The following is a 16,620-nucleotide window of genomic DNA, read 5'->3' as shown; positions in this document are numbered from 1 at the left end:
CGTAGCCTAATAATATTTACTATATGACGCCGTGTGTATGTGGTTCGTTGATACCAGTGTTGGATTGGCAGAGAGGGTTGGATTCTGTGGTAGAACTTTCCTTTTATACTTACAGTTTCATTCCAGAATTGTTGCCATGTTGATTTTTGATGTTTCTTTAGTATTGGAATTACATCAGTTACTGGAATCATAAATGTCATTGGAGGGGTGTTGAGCAGTGATGCTTCTTTGGCAGCTTTATCCCCTTTCTCATTACCGGGAATATTTTTGCGCGCCGGAAACCATATAATCGTAATCTGCATACCATTATATATGCATTATAAACATACCAGTTAAGCGTGAATTTAGAGGGCTGGATTGATTGTAACGCTGATAGTGGGTCTGTGAAGATATTGGCATTTGAAATTGATTCGTTTTTTATACACAGTAGTGTTTGTCTTATCGCTATAAGTTCTGCTGTGAATATAGAGAAATACGGGTGTAGTTTGTATAGTTCAGTGTGTTGTATTCGTTCATAATTAAACGCTGCGCCTACTCCACAGGCATTCTTAGATCCATCTGTATAGAAATTATAAGCAATAATAGAGTATGATAAACGAAGTTTTTTCGAGGTTGATGAAAACGTAGACATTTTATACTGTAGCAAAGCAAAACTAGTAGTTGTAGCTTTTATAGTATCTGGATAGTATTGGACTACGTCATATGATACTGTATAATGGGGGAGGTTTGTGTTCCTTATAATATTGGTATTTTAGTGTCGATGTGTGTTGGAATACGCTTATTATAGCAGGGGTTCTTTTATCTCTTATATTATACGAATTGTATCTTTCATACAGTAGTTGGAGTTTCGGTACACTAGGATTAGAAACTGTTATTAAAGGTAGGTACTTGGAAGCAAGGTATTGTCGGCGAATATGGAGTGGTGGTTCTCCCCTTTCCACTTGCAAAGCATTCGTCGGTGTAGATTTTAATGCACCAAAACAAGTACATAATGCTAGGTGTTGTATAGTATTTAGCTTATTCAGTGTTGCGGGATTAGCAATATCAATGATATGTGCGCAATAATCTACTCTTGAATTGTAGCGCAGTACACTGACTTGGCTGTTGTAGGGTCTGCCCAAAATGATCGTCTCGTTATAGCTTTGAGCAGTTTTATATAAGTGCCAGCCGTGTTTCTGAGGTACGGGATTTGGAGATGTCTACTAAAATTTAGTTTGTTATCTAGGATGATGCCTAGATATTTATGATGTGTATTTATCGGGATCTCATAGGAACCCACTATTAGTGGTTCAGTGTTGTAGATCCGTTTCTGCGTAAAAATGAGTGCTGAACACTTAGATGGAGATAGTGATAAACCATGGGCACTTAGCCAGTTCTGTACTTCAAGCATTACTTTAGTAATAGTATTACGTGCACTATCAATATCTCTCTCTGATGTGTAAATGACTATATCATCCGCATAGAGTCAGATACCGGCATATTGTAGTACAAGTTGTTCTAGGTTTGAGAGATACAAGGCAAATAATATGCCGCTATAAATATCGCCCTGAGGAATTCCATCCATAGCCTGACGTGAAAGAGGTGGAGCATCAGGGTGTTTTATTATTAGCGTTCTAAATGTAAGGAGGTTTCGGAGTACTGTGATGGACGAAATAGGAATGCCTTTGCATGATAATGAGACCCATAACATATGCAATAGGACGGAATCAAACGCCCCCTGTCAGTTAGTAGGATATTAATGGCATCATGTGAACTGCGACCTTTAAAATATGCATATTGGTATTTGGGAACTATTTCATGGTATTCTAAGTACCATACAAAACGTTGTAGTATTATTTTTTAAAATGTTTTGCGTATACAAGATGCTAATACTATTCCACGTATATTCTTGTGATCATTCAACGGTATACGTGGTTTGGGAATAGGTATTAAGAAAAATGTATTCCAGTCGTCTGAAGGGGTATAGGTTTGTAGGACTTGGTTGTAGTGATTGACAAGTTCTGTAATACCTGATTAGGGAGGACTTTTATCATCGTGTAATTAATGTAATCCGGACCAGGTGTGGATGTTTTATATTTTGGTAACGTAGCTGTGAGTTCACGGAGGGTGATGTTCCGTAACAAAACTGAAGATGATCGTGTAGAATCGTTGTTGTTAGGGATAAACTGTGGGACCACCGCATTCGGTGTTAATGAGTGAAGGAATTGTTCCAATATATCGGGCTGAATTAAAGGTCTAGTAATTTGTCTGGAGACACGCGTCAGTGCTCTGACCGCGTTCCACAACCTTGTAACTGATATATGTTTATGGAAAGAATTGATAAATGTTTGCCAAGTTTTGCGTCTTTTTGAGGAATATGCAGCGTAGTGTAGCAGTATGGTATTTCAGCCGAATATAATTCGCTAAGTTTAATGTTTTCCGATAGATTTTAAAAAGGCGTTTCCGTTTAAGTATTAAGTGGTGACATTCATCATCCCAACATACAAGGGAAATAAGAAAATTAAAAAGAAAATGTAGAATAGTACACAGGAAAATCAAAGAGGGTAGCGAGAGTCGAGGAACTAGAAAACAGCTAATGAGGGAATTGAATAGAGTGAAAAAGGAAGCAAAAGAGAATTATATGAATGGCATACTTCAAGAGGGTAATGACCACAAAGGGAAATGGAAAAAGCTGTACTCATATATCAGGAATCAAAAAGGAAAAGGAATCCAAATTCCTACAATGGTAGGAGAAGAGGGTGAACACTATTTAACAGATACTGAAAAAGCAAACCTATTTAGAAGGGAATTCAGAGATTCAGTAGACGATTTTCAGGAGTTGGAAACCGAAACAGAAGATAGAGAGGGAGAGGCACAGAGGGAAACAAGAAGCTTCTCATTCACAAATGAAGATATTTTCAGAGAAATCCAACTGCTTCAGCAAGGAAAAGCAGCAGGAAGTGATCAAATTACTGGGGAGGTGTTAAAGACAATGGGGTGCTACATAGTGCCTTATTTAAAATTTCTCTTTGACTATGTCATAAATAATAGTGTAATACCAAAGGAATGGAAGGAATCTATAATAATACCAATTTATAAAGGAAAGGGTGATGAAAGGAAACGAGAGAACTACAGACCAATCAGCCTGAACAGTATAGTTTGTAAAATATTGGAAAGTTTAATATCAAAGTACATCAGAGGAATATGTGATGATAAAAATTGGTTCATGAGGAGCCAGTATGGATTTAGAAAGAAATTTTCTTGTGAGGCACTGGTGGGATTTCAGCAGGTCATATCAGATCAATTGGATACAGGAAGCCAGTTAGATTGCATAGCCATAGATCTTTCCAAAGCCTTTGATAGAGTGGAACGTGGAATATTATTAAAGAAATTGGAGGGAATAGGATTGGAAGTAAGGGTTACACATTGGATAAAAACATTTCTAAATTCAAGGGTTCAGAAAGTCAAAGTAGGAAATAATGTATCGCAGGAAGAGAAAGTTTGGAAGGGAATTGCGCAGGGTAGTATAATCGGTCCGTTACTTTTCTTAATATACGTAAATGATTTAGGGAATAATATAACATCAAAGTAAGATCGTATGCAGATGACATAATTGTTTATAGGGAAATAAATAACATTGAGGATTGTTCAGAATTACAAAGGGACCTTGAGAGTATCCAACAATGGGTTGAAGAGAATAATATGAAGGTTAATGGAGGCGAATCAACTGTTACAACATTTACATACAGGAGCTTTAAAACTGAATTTGAATACACTTTGAATGAGGTAGTTATCCCAAAAGATGGCAAGTGCAAATACTTAGGTGTGAGATTTGAAAGTAATTTCCACTGGAAGGGTCATGTGGATGACTTTGTTGGGAAAGCATACAGATCGTTACATGTCATAATGAGGCTACTTAAGGGATGCAACAAAGAATTAAAAGAGAAAAGTTACCTAAGTATGGTTCGTCCATTATTGGAATATGCAAACAGTGTTTGGGATCATCAGCAAGAGTACCTAATAAAAGAAATAGATAGTGTGCAGAGGAAAGCAGCAAGATTTGTAACAGGGTATTTCAGGAGAAAGAGTAGTGTATCAAAAATGTTAAAGGAACTTGGGTGGGAAACTTAAAGTAAGAGAAGGGAGAAAACTAGACTTATAGGATTATATAGAGCCTATACAGGAGAAGAAGCATGGGTAGATATCCGTGAGAGGCTTCAGTTGGAAAATAATTTTATCGGCAGGACTGACCACACATATAAAATTAGAAGGAATTTTAGCAGAAGCGATTGGGGTAAATTTTCATTCATTGGGAAGGGTGTGAAGGAGTGGAACAGTTTACCAGGAGTAGAGTTTGATCCTTTTCCAAAATCTGTACAGATATTCAAGAAGAGAATAAACAGGAACAGAGAAAATAAATGAAATGTTAGAGGGCATTCGACCAGTGCAGGTTAATGTAAATAAAAAATGTGTGTGAATAAATTAATTCCATCAACTGGTCTAAGGAGTTTGGACAGCCAAAGTAGGGGACTGCCTGTAGGGGTGAAGTACAGTGGGGAATTCGAGGGCCCTGGGACCGCTACGGTAGCTGTGAAGGCCCTTCAGGAACTCTGAAAAGTGGTGGCAAAAGGGGCTCTGGTTAAGACGCAGCAGGTCGTTATGCTACTTAGGTTCCAAAATGGGTAAAATATAAATATGTAAATAAATTCAATGTTAATTTTAATCTTATATGAGTTGTATATTACTATTATAAGTAATTTCACATACTGTATATGAGTTGACTATGTTTTTAAGATATTATAAGTAGAATTTCGTAAACAATATAAATTTATTGATGTGTGTTTTTAATAGAATAAATTATTAGCGTAAATTGTATAATATTGTATTATAGGAAAATTTTCTTCTTGTTAATTTAAAATTTAGTGCTTGACAATAATGTATTTTAGTGTACCATTTGCCACCGAGGTAGACACCTCATTTGCAAATAAAGAGATTTTGATTTGATTTGATTTGATGTTCACTGCAGGAGCCCAAAAGTTTGCAGTGGAGAGTCAATCTATGGTAGGATGAAACCTTGGCTGCTAGAGGGGTGCGCGGGGCTGCAAGAGGGGTGCTCTAAGGCTGCTAGAGGGGTACACGGGGAGAGGAAAAGATAGGCGTGGCTTCTTATACATTGCTTAAATGGAGGTTTATCAACGTGGCTCCTCCCACCACGGCCGACTGGATCCCTCGCTGCGCTCCAGCGCCGCATCAAGTCGGTCGTGCTCCTACGTAACCAACTAGTATATAGCACGGCCAACTGGATCCTTCGCTGCGCTCAGCTACAGCGACGCATCAAGTCGGCCCTGTATATAGTAAAGTCGCTAGAGACCGTTGCTGCTCAATGTGAGTGTCTGTTATAGAACAGGAATGTCATCTGGCGACATTAGATGGAAGTTCATCTGCTGGATCACGGCCGACTTGATCCCTCGCTGCGCTCGGGTCTAGCTAGAGTGATATATCAAGTCGGCCGTGACTCGATATATAACTAATGGCTTTAAATTTGAAAATAAAAACCGCCATTTCTTTCAGTATAGTCGTGAGCTTTGTTATATGCATACAAGCTAAGCAGCTTATTGAATTCATTGAGTAAACATTCGTGTCAGCGTGTGTGTTTTTATTATTGTGCATTTTTATCAGTTAGTGGTATTTTCCCAGACCATGAATTCGGTGCAGTCTTTAATGTCTGGGCTGTTTCCGCAACGGACTGCCGAAGAAAAATCCGAGGTGAGACGGATAGGTAGGCCTACGCGACGTTTAATTTCGAAACCAGATACATTAAAAAAAGGATTTTTTCAATACCGGAATTAGGCTACTTCAAAGTGTTTCATTCCAATATGGTAAAAGAATATTTAAATAAAATTTTTTAATAGGTTGTAGTAATATTCCTGAAAATAGAAATGTAAAATGATTGTTTTATTTCTAATAAAAAGTATTGTTGATGTATCTGGATTTAAAAATTAGCCTGTAATCATATTATATCATTGGGAAAAATTGTGCACCACTGAACTTTGAAACCACCAGCCGCCACTGGGGGATTGGAAGAGTGAAATGTGAAAATGTGAGAGGAGAGATGAAAAATGGGCAGCAAATTGCTCTATTGGTAACCTTGTTAGTAGTCACAGTGATAGTCACAGTGATAGCAATCTTCTTGGAAATTTGAGGAGTTCAGCTAAACCCGGGGCCTGGACCAGTTGGTGCATTCGGATGGGAAGATTTAGAAATGAATAAGGAACTAATCAATGAAGCATGTCAGGATGAGCACACAAATGACCTAATTAGAGAACAATCCAAGGCAATAAATAAGGAAATACAAGAGTTAAAACAGTGTATTAAAGAGGAAATGAATGTGATAAAAGAGAGAGTGCTCATAACACGACGGAAGTAGAACGACTGAAGACCAAAGTCAGGGATTTAGATGAGAAACTGCGTCAAGTAAAGTGGTCTGAAAACAGGAATAACCAATTGCTCAGGAGGAAAAACTTTTTTTTTATGATGTGCCGAAGGGAGACAACGAAAGCAAGGTGGAAATAATATTTAAAGTGGTAGAAGTAATATAAAGTAAGACGAAGATAAACTTTAATGGGGTGGACATAGACGATGTATATAGAGTGGAGAAAGTGAAGGACAGGAGACCAATCAAGGTTAAATTAATATCAACCCTGATAGCGGAAATAGTGCTGAGGATTACCAGCAGCTTAAAAGGTGAGAAATTTGGGTGAGAGGGGACATGGACAATGGCGTCATCAAGGAACAAAGCATTTTACGCAGGCGCCTAGGCAAAGCAAGATTTCAAGGCCAAAAGACCTACATTAAAGGTGAGCGTTTGGTCGTTGGAGACGGTCGTTGGTAGCACACGTGGCCACCAGCTCAGCTACAGGAAATAGACGAAGCACACGAACATCAGGAAAGTGTAACGTGTGAGAAAGGAGCAGAAGTGAGCAAGGTAACTCTGACGGAAGTCAGTGATGACGTAGGTGGAAGCGATACGGCAGAAGGAAGAGGAGCGGATACAGGAGACGAGCAGTTAGCCGCTCACGCGGGAGCAGAGGGCAATGCATTGGTAGAAAAGCCTATCTAGCAACGCCCAGGGGTCAGCGAGGGGATTGAAGAAAGAAGACGAGGGACAATGGTAAATGGTAAAAACCTAAGTCTAAACGAATTATGGGAAAAAAGAATTAAGTTACAGACTGATAAGTTGGAAAAGAGAATGGCGAAACGCATAAAACTCCGGAAGAGGATAAGGTTGAAATAGAACAAATGGAAAGATCTAGAATGACCAGAAGTAAGTCAGGGAATTTAGAATATAAAAGTAAAAAATATCTAGAGTTAAAGGTATCATGTGTTAATATCGAAGGAATGGAACAAAATATGTAACGAAGACTTTAAATAGCTACTGGAAGAAATGGATATACTTGGACTTGTAGAAACTTGGGTTGATGGTACAAGAAAGACTTAAAGATACAAGGGTGTATTGTATGGAGTCAATATGGATCAAGCCGATCCAATAGAGGGAGGATATCGTTATCGGTGGAATTTCGGTGGTAAACAAGAACAACTTAAAGTATAGGATACAGCTCTAAGAATCTGAGTTTAAGGAATTAATCTGGATAAGAATATTACATAGGGTCAATTGGAGGAATGAAATATATGTAGCTTTTATATATAATCCACCTTTGAGCTCCACATTTTCACAGAATGAGTTTTTTGAGAATTTAGCGGCAGAAATTAGACGAATGAGAAGTAGCCTACGTATGATCAGGCAAGCAACATTATTATTATGGATGATCTTAAAACGAGGATTGGGGATAAGAAGCCAGTTTATAGTCAACATGAGGATGATGTATTAGTAGTTAATAGAAATAGCCAGGATAAAGAATGTAACAGAAATGGAGAAAAACTACTAGAATTATGCGCGGTAGAGAAGCTTTATATATTGAATGGATGGTGGATTGGAGATTAGAGAGGAAAACTAACCTATATAATAGAAAATGGAGGCAGTACAGTTGACCTAGTTGTATGCTGTAGGGATAGTTTGCAAGTTATCAAAGAGATATGCGTTAGGGATTGGGTGGAGGCAAACCATATGCCAGTATCTATAAAATTAATGATTCAAGATATAAGAGTGCAGAAGATAGTTTACGATAGCGTAAAGGAGAGGAAAATACCCAAGTATCGCTGTAGAGAAGAATTAGGGAATTCATTTAGAGAGTACTTCAATGGAAAGAACTTTGAGATCTGGAAAATAGGTACTGTACAACTGATAGAAGAGAATAGAGTTGAAGAAGCCTTAACCAGGATAGAAAATGTAATTGGAATGGCAGGGAGGCACTTAGGAGATACAGGGAGATGGTGGTCAAGTAGCTAGAGACGCATTTTGTAAAAAAAAGAATAAAGAGAATTGTTAAGAAAGACGAAGTCGGAATGGCAACAAATAATGGCTGCAGACATAAATAAAAAGTGTAAGGAAAATGACAGTATGAAAGTATGGGATAAACTAAATCAGATGACCAGGTCAGGTTCAGGGGGAACAATATGTCATAGTACATGGGTCCAGTATTTCTAAAAATTAGTGAATAAAGAAGACAAATGGAGAGTTCATCATGAAGGGATTATTGTCTCGGGGAGCTTGAGTGTTACTCTGCCTGAAGTAGATGAGGTTATTTCGACTCAGAAAATAAGGAACCTGTTGCGAGGAGCAAAAAAAAGGGAAAATCAGGAGCTATTTCGGGTATCACGTATGAATTTTGGAAAAAGGTGGTAAACGGCATGTGGGAAATTTTGACAAGGATATTCAATAAAATCTTCGAGAAAGGGATATTCCCGAAAGCTTGGAAAGGGGGGATAATATGCCCTATATACAAAAACTAGCATGATACCCGTGCTTCGCTACGGTATTATACTGAAATTTATATTTTAATGCTTATTGTTTTATATATAATCCGCCGAAATTCGCGATCTGACTCTTTTTCTGAGAGAATCAGCCAAAATTCTCGATCTGACTCGTTTTCTAATAGATTACTGGAAGTTTCCTCCCACTTTTCAATCATTCCTTCCAGCAATGGATTTCGTACTTCCCGGGCTAGTTCCAGGTACCGGTATACCACCCGGTCACTTGGGTCCCTAAATCTTTGCCATCTTTTCCTAAAAGCATTTTTAATATGGAACAAATCCTTCAGATCAGGCGTGGTGTCGTCTTGGGTGTCTTGGCGGTACTGAACCCGCGACCGGACTGCATTCTTAGTCATTAGGGCCTGCCCGTCCAGGACCCGTTTCCAGCGCGGTCCGCACATTTGACGACGGTCCAGAACATTATTATTATTATTATTATTATTATTATTATTATTATTATTATTATTATTATTATTATTATTATTATTATTATTATTATATATGTTCTGGACCCCACAGCAATATGCAAGACCGCTACTTGGCGGTAAAATACATCTGCTGCCATTGTCATTGCTAACAATGTGACCAGCACCATTGTTGCGCGTAGGCAAGTGTGCGGAATTTCTGGCGATACGAATGACATACCTCCGTGTATTATTGACCTTATTATAGAGGTGAACAATTTGACGGCCAATCTCATTCCTATCGTTTATTTCAAATGTGTTTAAATTTTTATTTATATGCCAGGAGAATCTACTCTAATCTAAGAACGTTCTCCGAAGGAAAAGATGGCTGTTGAAAAATAACCCAGGAAAGATTAAAAATGATCAGTTTATGATCAGAATAAGTACATTGCAAGTCTACAGTCTGTTTCCTATCATTCGACAGGATCAGGGATGGAATGAATAAAGCCCCATCTAGCGGCGACAATAGGAATTGTGCCGGCTGCCGAAGCTCCCCTCTGGGGCAATGATCGATGAGTGACAAATGAAATGAAATATTGGACAGTGTTGCTGGAATGAATGATGACAGGGAAAGCCGGAGTATCCGGAGAAAAACCTGTCCCGCCTCCATTTTGTCCAGCACGAATATCACATGGAGTGACCGGGATTTGAAACACGGAACCCAGCTGTGAGAACCCGGCGCGCTGCCGACTGAGCAACGGAGGCTCCTTATAAGTACATTACGAACAGAAAAATTAATTGGTCTCACCTCCATTTACACCCCACCGCCGTTAAGTTTATTTACCCCCACCCTCCAAAAAATTAAAAGAAGGCGTGTTTGTTTATGTTTAAAGGAGATTCCAAATACCAATGTTCACGTTTATTACCTTCAGTTTAGAGATATAAGTATCCCCTTAGAAATAATTCATGTTTTTAACTTCCTTCCACACTCCCCCCCCCCCTCCCTCACAAAGTGATATTAAAGCAAAAAATACTTGTTCCTTTAATAGTAAAGGATCTTCTAAATACCAATTATCACCACTCTAACCTCTTCAGTTTTTGATTTATGTGTCCTCATGAAAGGAATTCAACTCCTTTTCACTCCCGCCCCCCCCCCCCCCAAGGTTGTTTCCCCCCCAAAATGCGCTTTTCTTTGTTTTTAAAGGAGATTAAAATACCAATTTTCACGTCTGTAACAACTTTAGTTTTTATTAGGTGTATGTATTCTCATACAATTAAGTCAATTAATTTTTTCTATTCTTTAACACTCCAAATCCCCTTCATTGGATATTCCGAGAATACGTGTTTGTTTACTTTTAAAGCAGATTCCAAAAATAAAATTTCACGTGTGTAACATCTTCATTTTTGAGATATCAGTAGCCTAATTAAAAGAATTCAACACCATTTTCAGTCACTTTTACCCCCCACCCCCACTACCCAAGTTGTATTTCCGAAAAATAAAAATACACTTTTCTTTATTTTTAATAGGATAAAAAAATGACCATTTTTCACTTCTGTACATGTTAAGTTTTTTGAGATATTCTGTAGAAATTCTCATTTTAAAATTTCACCCCATTTTAGTTCCCCTTAAGTGGAGTTTCCAAAGACAAATCACCTATGTTTCTTTACACTTACAGGAGATTCCAAATACCCACTATTTACGACTGTAACATTTTACGCTTCTCAGATATTCTGTAGATATAGTCTTTCAAAAAATTCACCCCAATTATCCACTCCTGTTTAACCGCCATTAATTGAATTTTCCAAAAGCAAAAATATACGTGTTTCTATATTTTTAAAGGAGATCCCATTTACAAATTTTCAGTTCTGTAATATCTTCAGTTTCTGGGATATATGTATCCTCATTAAAGGCATTCAACCCATTATTCACCCTTTTACACCCCTCCTATTGGGATTTAGAGAAAACAAAGAAATACGTGTTCCTTTATTTTTAAGGGAGATTCTAAACACCAATTTTTACATCTGTAAACGTTTAAAGTTTTAAGATGTAGACACACTCATTTTAAAAATTCGCTCCCCTTTTCACCCCCCCATTATTTGGATTTTCCAAAAACGAAAAAATGCCTGTTTCTTTATTTTTAAAGTAGATCCCAAATACCAATTTTCAGGTCTGTAATATCTTCAGGTTCTGAAATATAAGTGGCCTCATTAAATGCATTCAACCTATTTTTCACCCTTTTTCACCCTTCCCAGCCGGGATGAGTGCCTCATACGGTTAAGGCGCTGGCCTTCTAACCCCAACTTGGCAGGTTCGATCCTGGCTCAGTCCGGTGGTATTTGAAGGTGCTCAAATACGACAGCCTCCTGTCGGTAGATTTACTGGCACGTAAAAGAACTCCTGCGGGACTAAATTCCGGCACCTCGGCGTCTCCGAAGACCGTAAAAGTAGTTAGTGGGACGTAAAGCAAATAACATTATTATTATCACCCTTCCTATTAGGATTTTCCGAAAACAAAAAAATACGTGTTTCTTTATTTTTAAAGGAGATTTCTAAATACCAAATTTTACATCTATAAACTTTAAAAGTTTTGAGATATAGATACACTCATTTAAAAAATTTCATCCCCCTTTTCACCCCCATTATTTGGATTTTCCCAAAACGAAAAAATACCCGTTTCTTTATTTTTAAAGTAGATCCCAAATACCAATTTTCAGGTCTGTAATATATTCAGCTTCTAAGATATAAGTATTCTCTTTAAAGGCATTCAACCCATTTTTCACCCCTTTTCACCCCTCCTATTGGGATTTTCCGAAAACAAAAAATACGTGTTCCTTTATTTTTAATGAAGATACTAAATACCAATTTTTACATCTCTAAATTTTAAAACTTTTGAGATATAGATGCACTCATTTTTAAAATTCACCCCCCTTTTCACCCTCGTATTAATTGGATTTTCCAAAAACAAAAAATACGTGTTTCGTTATTTTAGAAAGCGATCAAAAGTACCAATTTTGAGGTCTGTAATATCTTCAGTTTCTGAGATATATGTATTCTCTTTAAAGGCATTCAACACATTTTTCACCCCTTTTCACCCCTCCTATTGGATTTTCCGAAAACAAAAAAATACGTGTCCCTTTATTTTTAATGAAAATTCTAAATACTAATTTTTACATCTCTAAACTTTAAAACTTTTGAGATATAGATGCACTCATTTTAAAAATTCACCCCCCTTTCACCCTCGCATTAATGGGATTTTCCAAAAACAAAAAAAATATGTGTTTCTTTATTTTTCACAGTGATCAAAAGTACCAATTTTGAGGTCTGTAATATCTTCAGTTTCTGAGATATAAGTAGCGTATCCGGACTAAAGGCATTCAACCCCTTTTTCACCCTTTTTCACCCCTCCTATTGGGATTGTCTGTAAACAAAAAAATACGTGTTTCCTTATTTTTAAAGAAGATTCTAAATACCAATTTTCACATCTGTAAACTTTTAATGTTTTGAGATATAGACACACTCATTTTAAAATTTCACCCCCCTTTTCACCCCCTTAGCGACGGAATATCCAAAAATCCTCTCTTAGCGAGCACCTACATCTTAATATGAATATATCCCCAAAATTTCATTTCTTTATGTCCAGTAGTTTTGGCTCGGCGATGATGAATCAGTCAGTCAGTCAGTCAGGACAAGCTACTTTATATATATAGACTAGCAAATGTACCCGTGCTTCGCTACGGTATTCTACATTGTATACGGATATCGACGTAAATACTGTGCGTGCAGCAAATGAGATTGTTTTAAAATTGCATGTCTCTTGGCCTTATCCGAGAAATAGCATGGGGAGGTCCACATACGTTGTTTCCAATGTAAAGTGAGGGTTGCGGAGTTGTGATGATAACGCCAGGCTCACTTGCCTACTGCCATTCACAATCGAGTTGGCAAGTTTACATTATAATTGCAGGCCCCAATGCCTACTGCGCGGTCACAATCGATTTGGGGAGTTTTAGTTACAATGGCAGACCCATTTCCTACTTTCAGACAGGTTACAGTTGAGGAGTTTTTATTATAATACCAGGCAACTTCCCTACCACCAGTCAAAATTGAGTTGTGCAGTTATCATTATAATGACAGTCCCTTTTTACTGCTGCTAGCCAGCTTACTGCCAGTCACACAGAATTAGTGAGTTTCCATAAAAATAGCAGGCCACTATGCCTAATGCTAGTCAAATTTTAGATTGGAACATTTGTTTAAATGGCGGGCACCCTGGCCTAGAGCCAAACACAATAGAGTAGGGGACTTTCGAACAAAACTGCATGATCCCTTGCCTTCTGCAAGACAAATCGAAAAGTGAATTATTCATTAAAATGGTAGGCCCTCCTTACTAATGCCAGTTACACAGGAGTTGGAGAAGGACCCCATTCCTACTGCCAGCAGTCAAAATCGGTGTAGGGAGTACTGCTTACAATAGCAGACACATCCTTTCTCGATCGCTATAAATCGACATCAATGAATATATACAGATGGACATACGAAAGTATATGAATGTTTACAATATTGCAGACCTTCATTTACAGATTAACTGCTGCTAAACGGTACGTCATATCGACAAAGGATTGTACCGTAAGGCGCAGTATTTAGCGATCTAAATGGCTGGTCCTATGATATTTTCTCGCATCTAATCTATTCATGGGTCAGATTGAATCAGAAACGTTGAATAGGTTGAAATTTGTGTAAGATTATCTTACATTGCATTACTTTTCGGATAATTATGTGACATAGCATTTGGCTCACATATGGGTACTGGGTGGGCCAATGTTCGTGTAGAGTTTGATCATACTATCTTTCCTGTAAGTGATTGAAATGATGCACATGAGAAGAAAAGGTTTAGAAATTAATTTCCATTAAGGCAGGTAGATTTCCATTAAGTTTGGTTGTGTGTATTTTGAGGGAGTGCAAAATCACGGTTTCGGTTTCGTATAAACCCCCAATTAGTTCAGGGATTTAGAAACAATATTTGCCCTAAAACCTCCCCAAAGGATAGGTGGATTCTAAATATGAAGTTTGGTGGAAATATATCCAGTAGTTTTCAAGTTAGAGAAAGACAAACAGACCAAACAACAAACAAACAAAGAAACGAACAAACAAACTAACTAACTAACAGACACCAAGGAAACCTACCCTTGGACAGATGGATGCTATATATAAAATTTGGTTCAAATATCTTGTTAGTTTTCAAGTTGTAAGAAGTACGCTTTACACGTACCCGCTCTTGCGTTAAGTCCGCTGGGATTTGTACCGAAAAACGGCCCGTTAATGATATCTCCCTTACTAAATCCTGTTATCGAAATGATGCACATGAGAAAAAAAGGTTTAGAAATTAATTTTCATTAAGGCAGGTTGATTTCCATTAAGTTCGGTTGTGTATACTTTGAGGGAGTGCAAAATCACGGTTTCGGTTTCGTAAAAATCCCCACTCAGTTCAGGGATTTAGAAACGATATTTGCGCTAAAATGATATCTCCCTTACTAAATCCTGTTATCGAAATGATGCACATGAGAAAAAAAGGTTTAGAAATTAATTTTCATTAAGGCAGGTTGATTTCCATTAAGTTCGGTTGTGTATACTTTGAGGGAGTGCAAAATCACGGTTTCGGTTTCGTAAAAATCCCCACTCAGTTCAGGGATTTAGAAACGATATTTGCGCTAAAACCTATCCAAGGAGAGGTGGATTCTAAATATGAAGTTTGGTGGAAATATATATTTAGTAGTTTTCAAGTTATAGAAGGACAGACAAACAGACAAACAGACACCAAAGCTAAAAATGATGCAGATGGTCATTATTACACCTGAAACGGATAACTGTACGGAAATTTCGCCAAAATAATCAATGTACGGACACACAGTCGTTACGATTTTATTTTTTGCGCTAAAACCTACCCAAGGACAGGTGGATTCTAAATATGAAGTTTGGTGGAAATATATCCAGTAGTTTTCAAGTTATAGAAGGACAGACAAACAGACAAACAGACAAACAAACAGACAAACAGACACCAAAGCTAAAAATGATGCAGGTGGTCATTATTACACCTGAAACGGATACCTGTACGGAAATTTCGCCGAAATAATCAATGTACAGACACACGGTCGTTACGATTTTATTTATATAGATGACGGATAAGCATGAGCACGTTGAAAAGTGCAGACTTCCACTTCGAGATTCATATCTCCTAAACGGTTTATGATATTAAGAAACGGTTTGCGCCATCAGACGCCTCATTTATCGCTCTACATGTTTGTTTCTAAACCATATCCTCGTATCTCCCATATTAAGGGGGTAAATTGAGTTCAAAGTTTGAATAGGGTGAAATTTGGGTGCATTTTTAACATTTTACATTACGTTTTGCCTACTTATGTATAAGCTAGAATCATGAAATTTGGTACACATATGTCCCTCAATCGTGCCAATGTGCGCACCTAACGCGATGATCCTATCATTCTTATAAGTGTGTCAAACAATGAAATATACTTGTAAAAATCACCAAATTTACGAACAATCCAGAAATACGGCCAAATTTAACGTATAAGGGAGAGAGATACGACAAAATGTCACAGGACCAAAGTTGTAGATCACTCCGAATTGAAGAGACATTGTGCCATCCGTTTTGTGATACGACTTACCGTTTAGCCAAAAAATAGCTCAAAAGGAATGTCTGTACAGTCATTAAAATTGCCTTCATATTTCGATATCTTTGGGGGTAAAAAGTGAAACATTTGAACATCTTGGAATTTTTCCGTCGGTTAGGGACCAAAATCTATAATTTCACCAAATTTCAATTGTCTACCTCGTCTGGCAGGTTGTGCCGCCATCTTGATTTGGGGGGATAGGGGATAAAAATGAGGAAATTCCCGAAAATTTTTAAGCCCACGAAACCTATAGGTTATCGTTTTGGATATACTATACGACTGTGTTCTTATGCTGAGCCCAAAATTTGAGCCCCCCAGCGTGCCCCCTTCAGGGAATTTTGAGAATTTCCGATTTTTCTAGGGATCCTGGGGTCATCAGTTTCCCTCGTACCAAGTTTCAAATTTCTGAGATTTCTGGAAGTGCCTCATTAATTCACGTCTTTTTTCATTTTTAAATATTTATATATACATCGCTCCAGCCCGACTTGCTTTTATATATATAGAATGACGGATAAGCATGAGCACGTTGAAAAGTGCAGACTTCCACTTCGAGATTCATATCTCCTAAACGGTTTATGATATTAAGAAACGGTTTGCGCCATCAGACGCCTCATTTATCGCT

The sequence above is a fragment of the Anabrus simplex genome, chromosome 5 (assembly GCF_040414725.1).
Source record: "Anabrus simplex isolate iqAnaSimp1 chromosome 5, ASM4041472v1, whole genome shotgun sequence".
NCBI lineage: Eukaryota > Metazoa > Arthropoda > Insecta > Orthoptera > Tettigoniidae > Anabrus > Anabrus simplex.
This window is presented reverse-complemented; position numbering follows the sequence as displayed.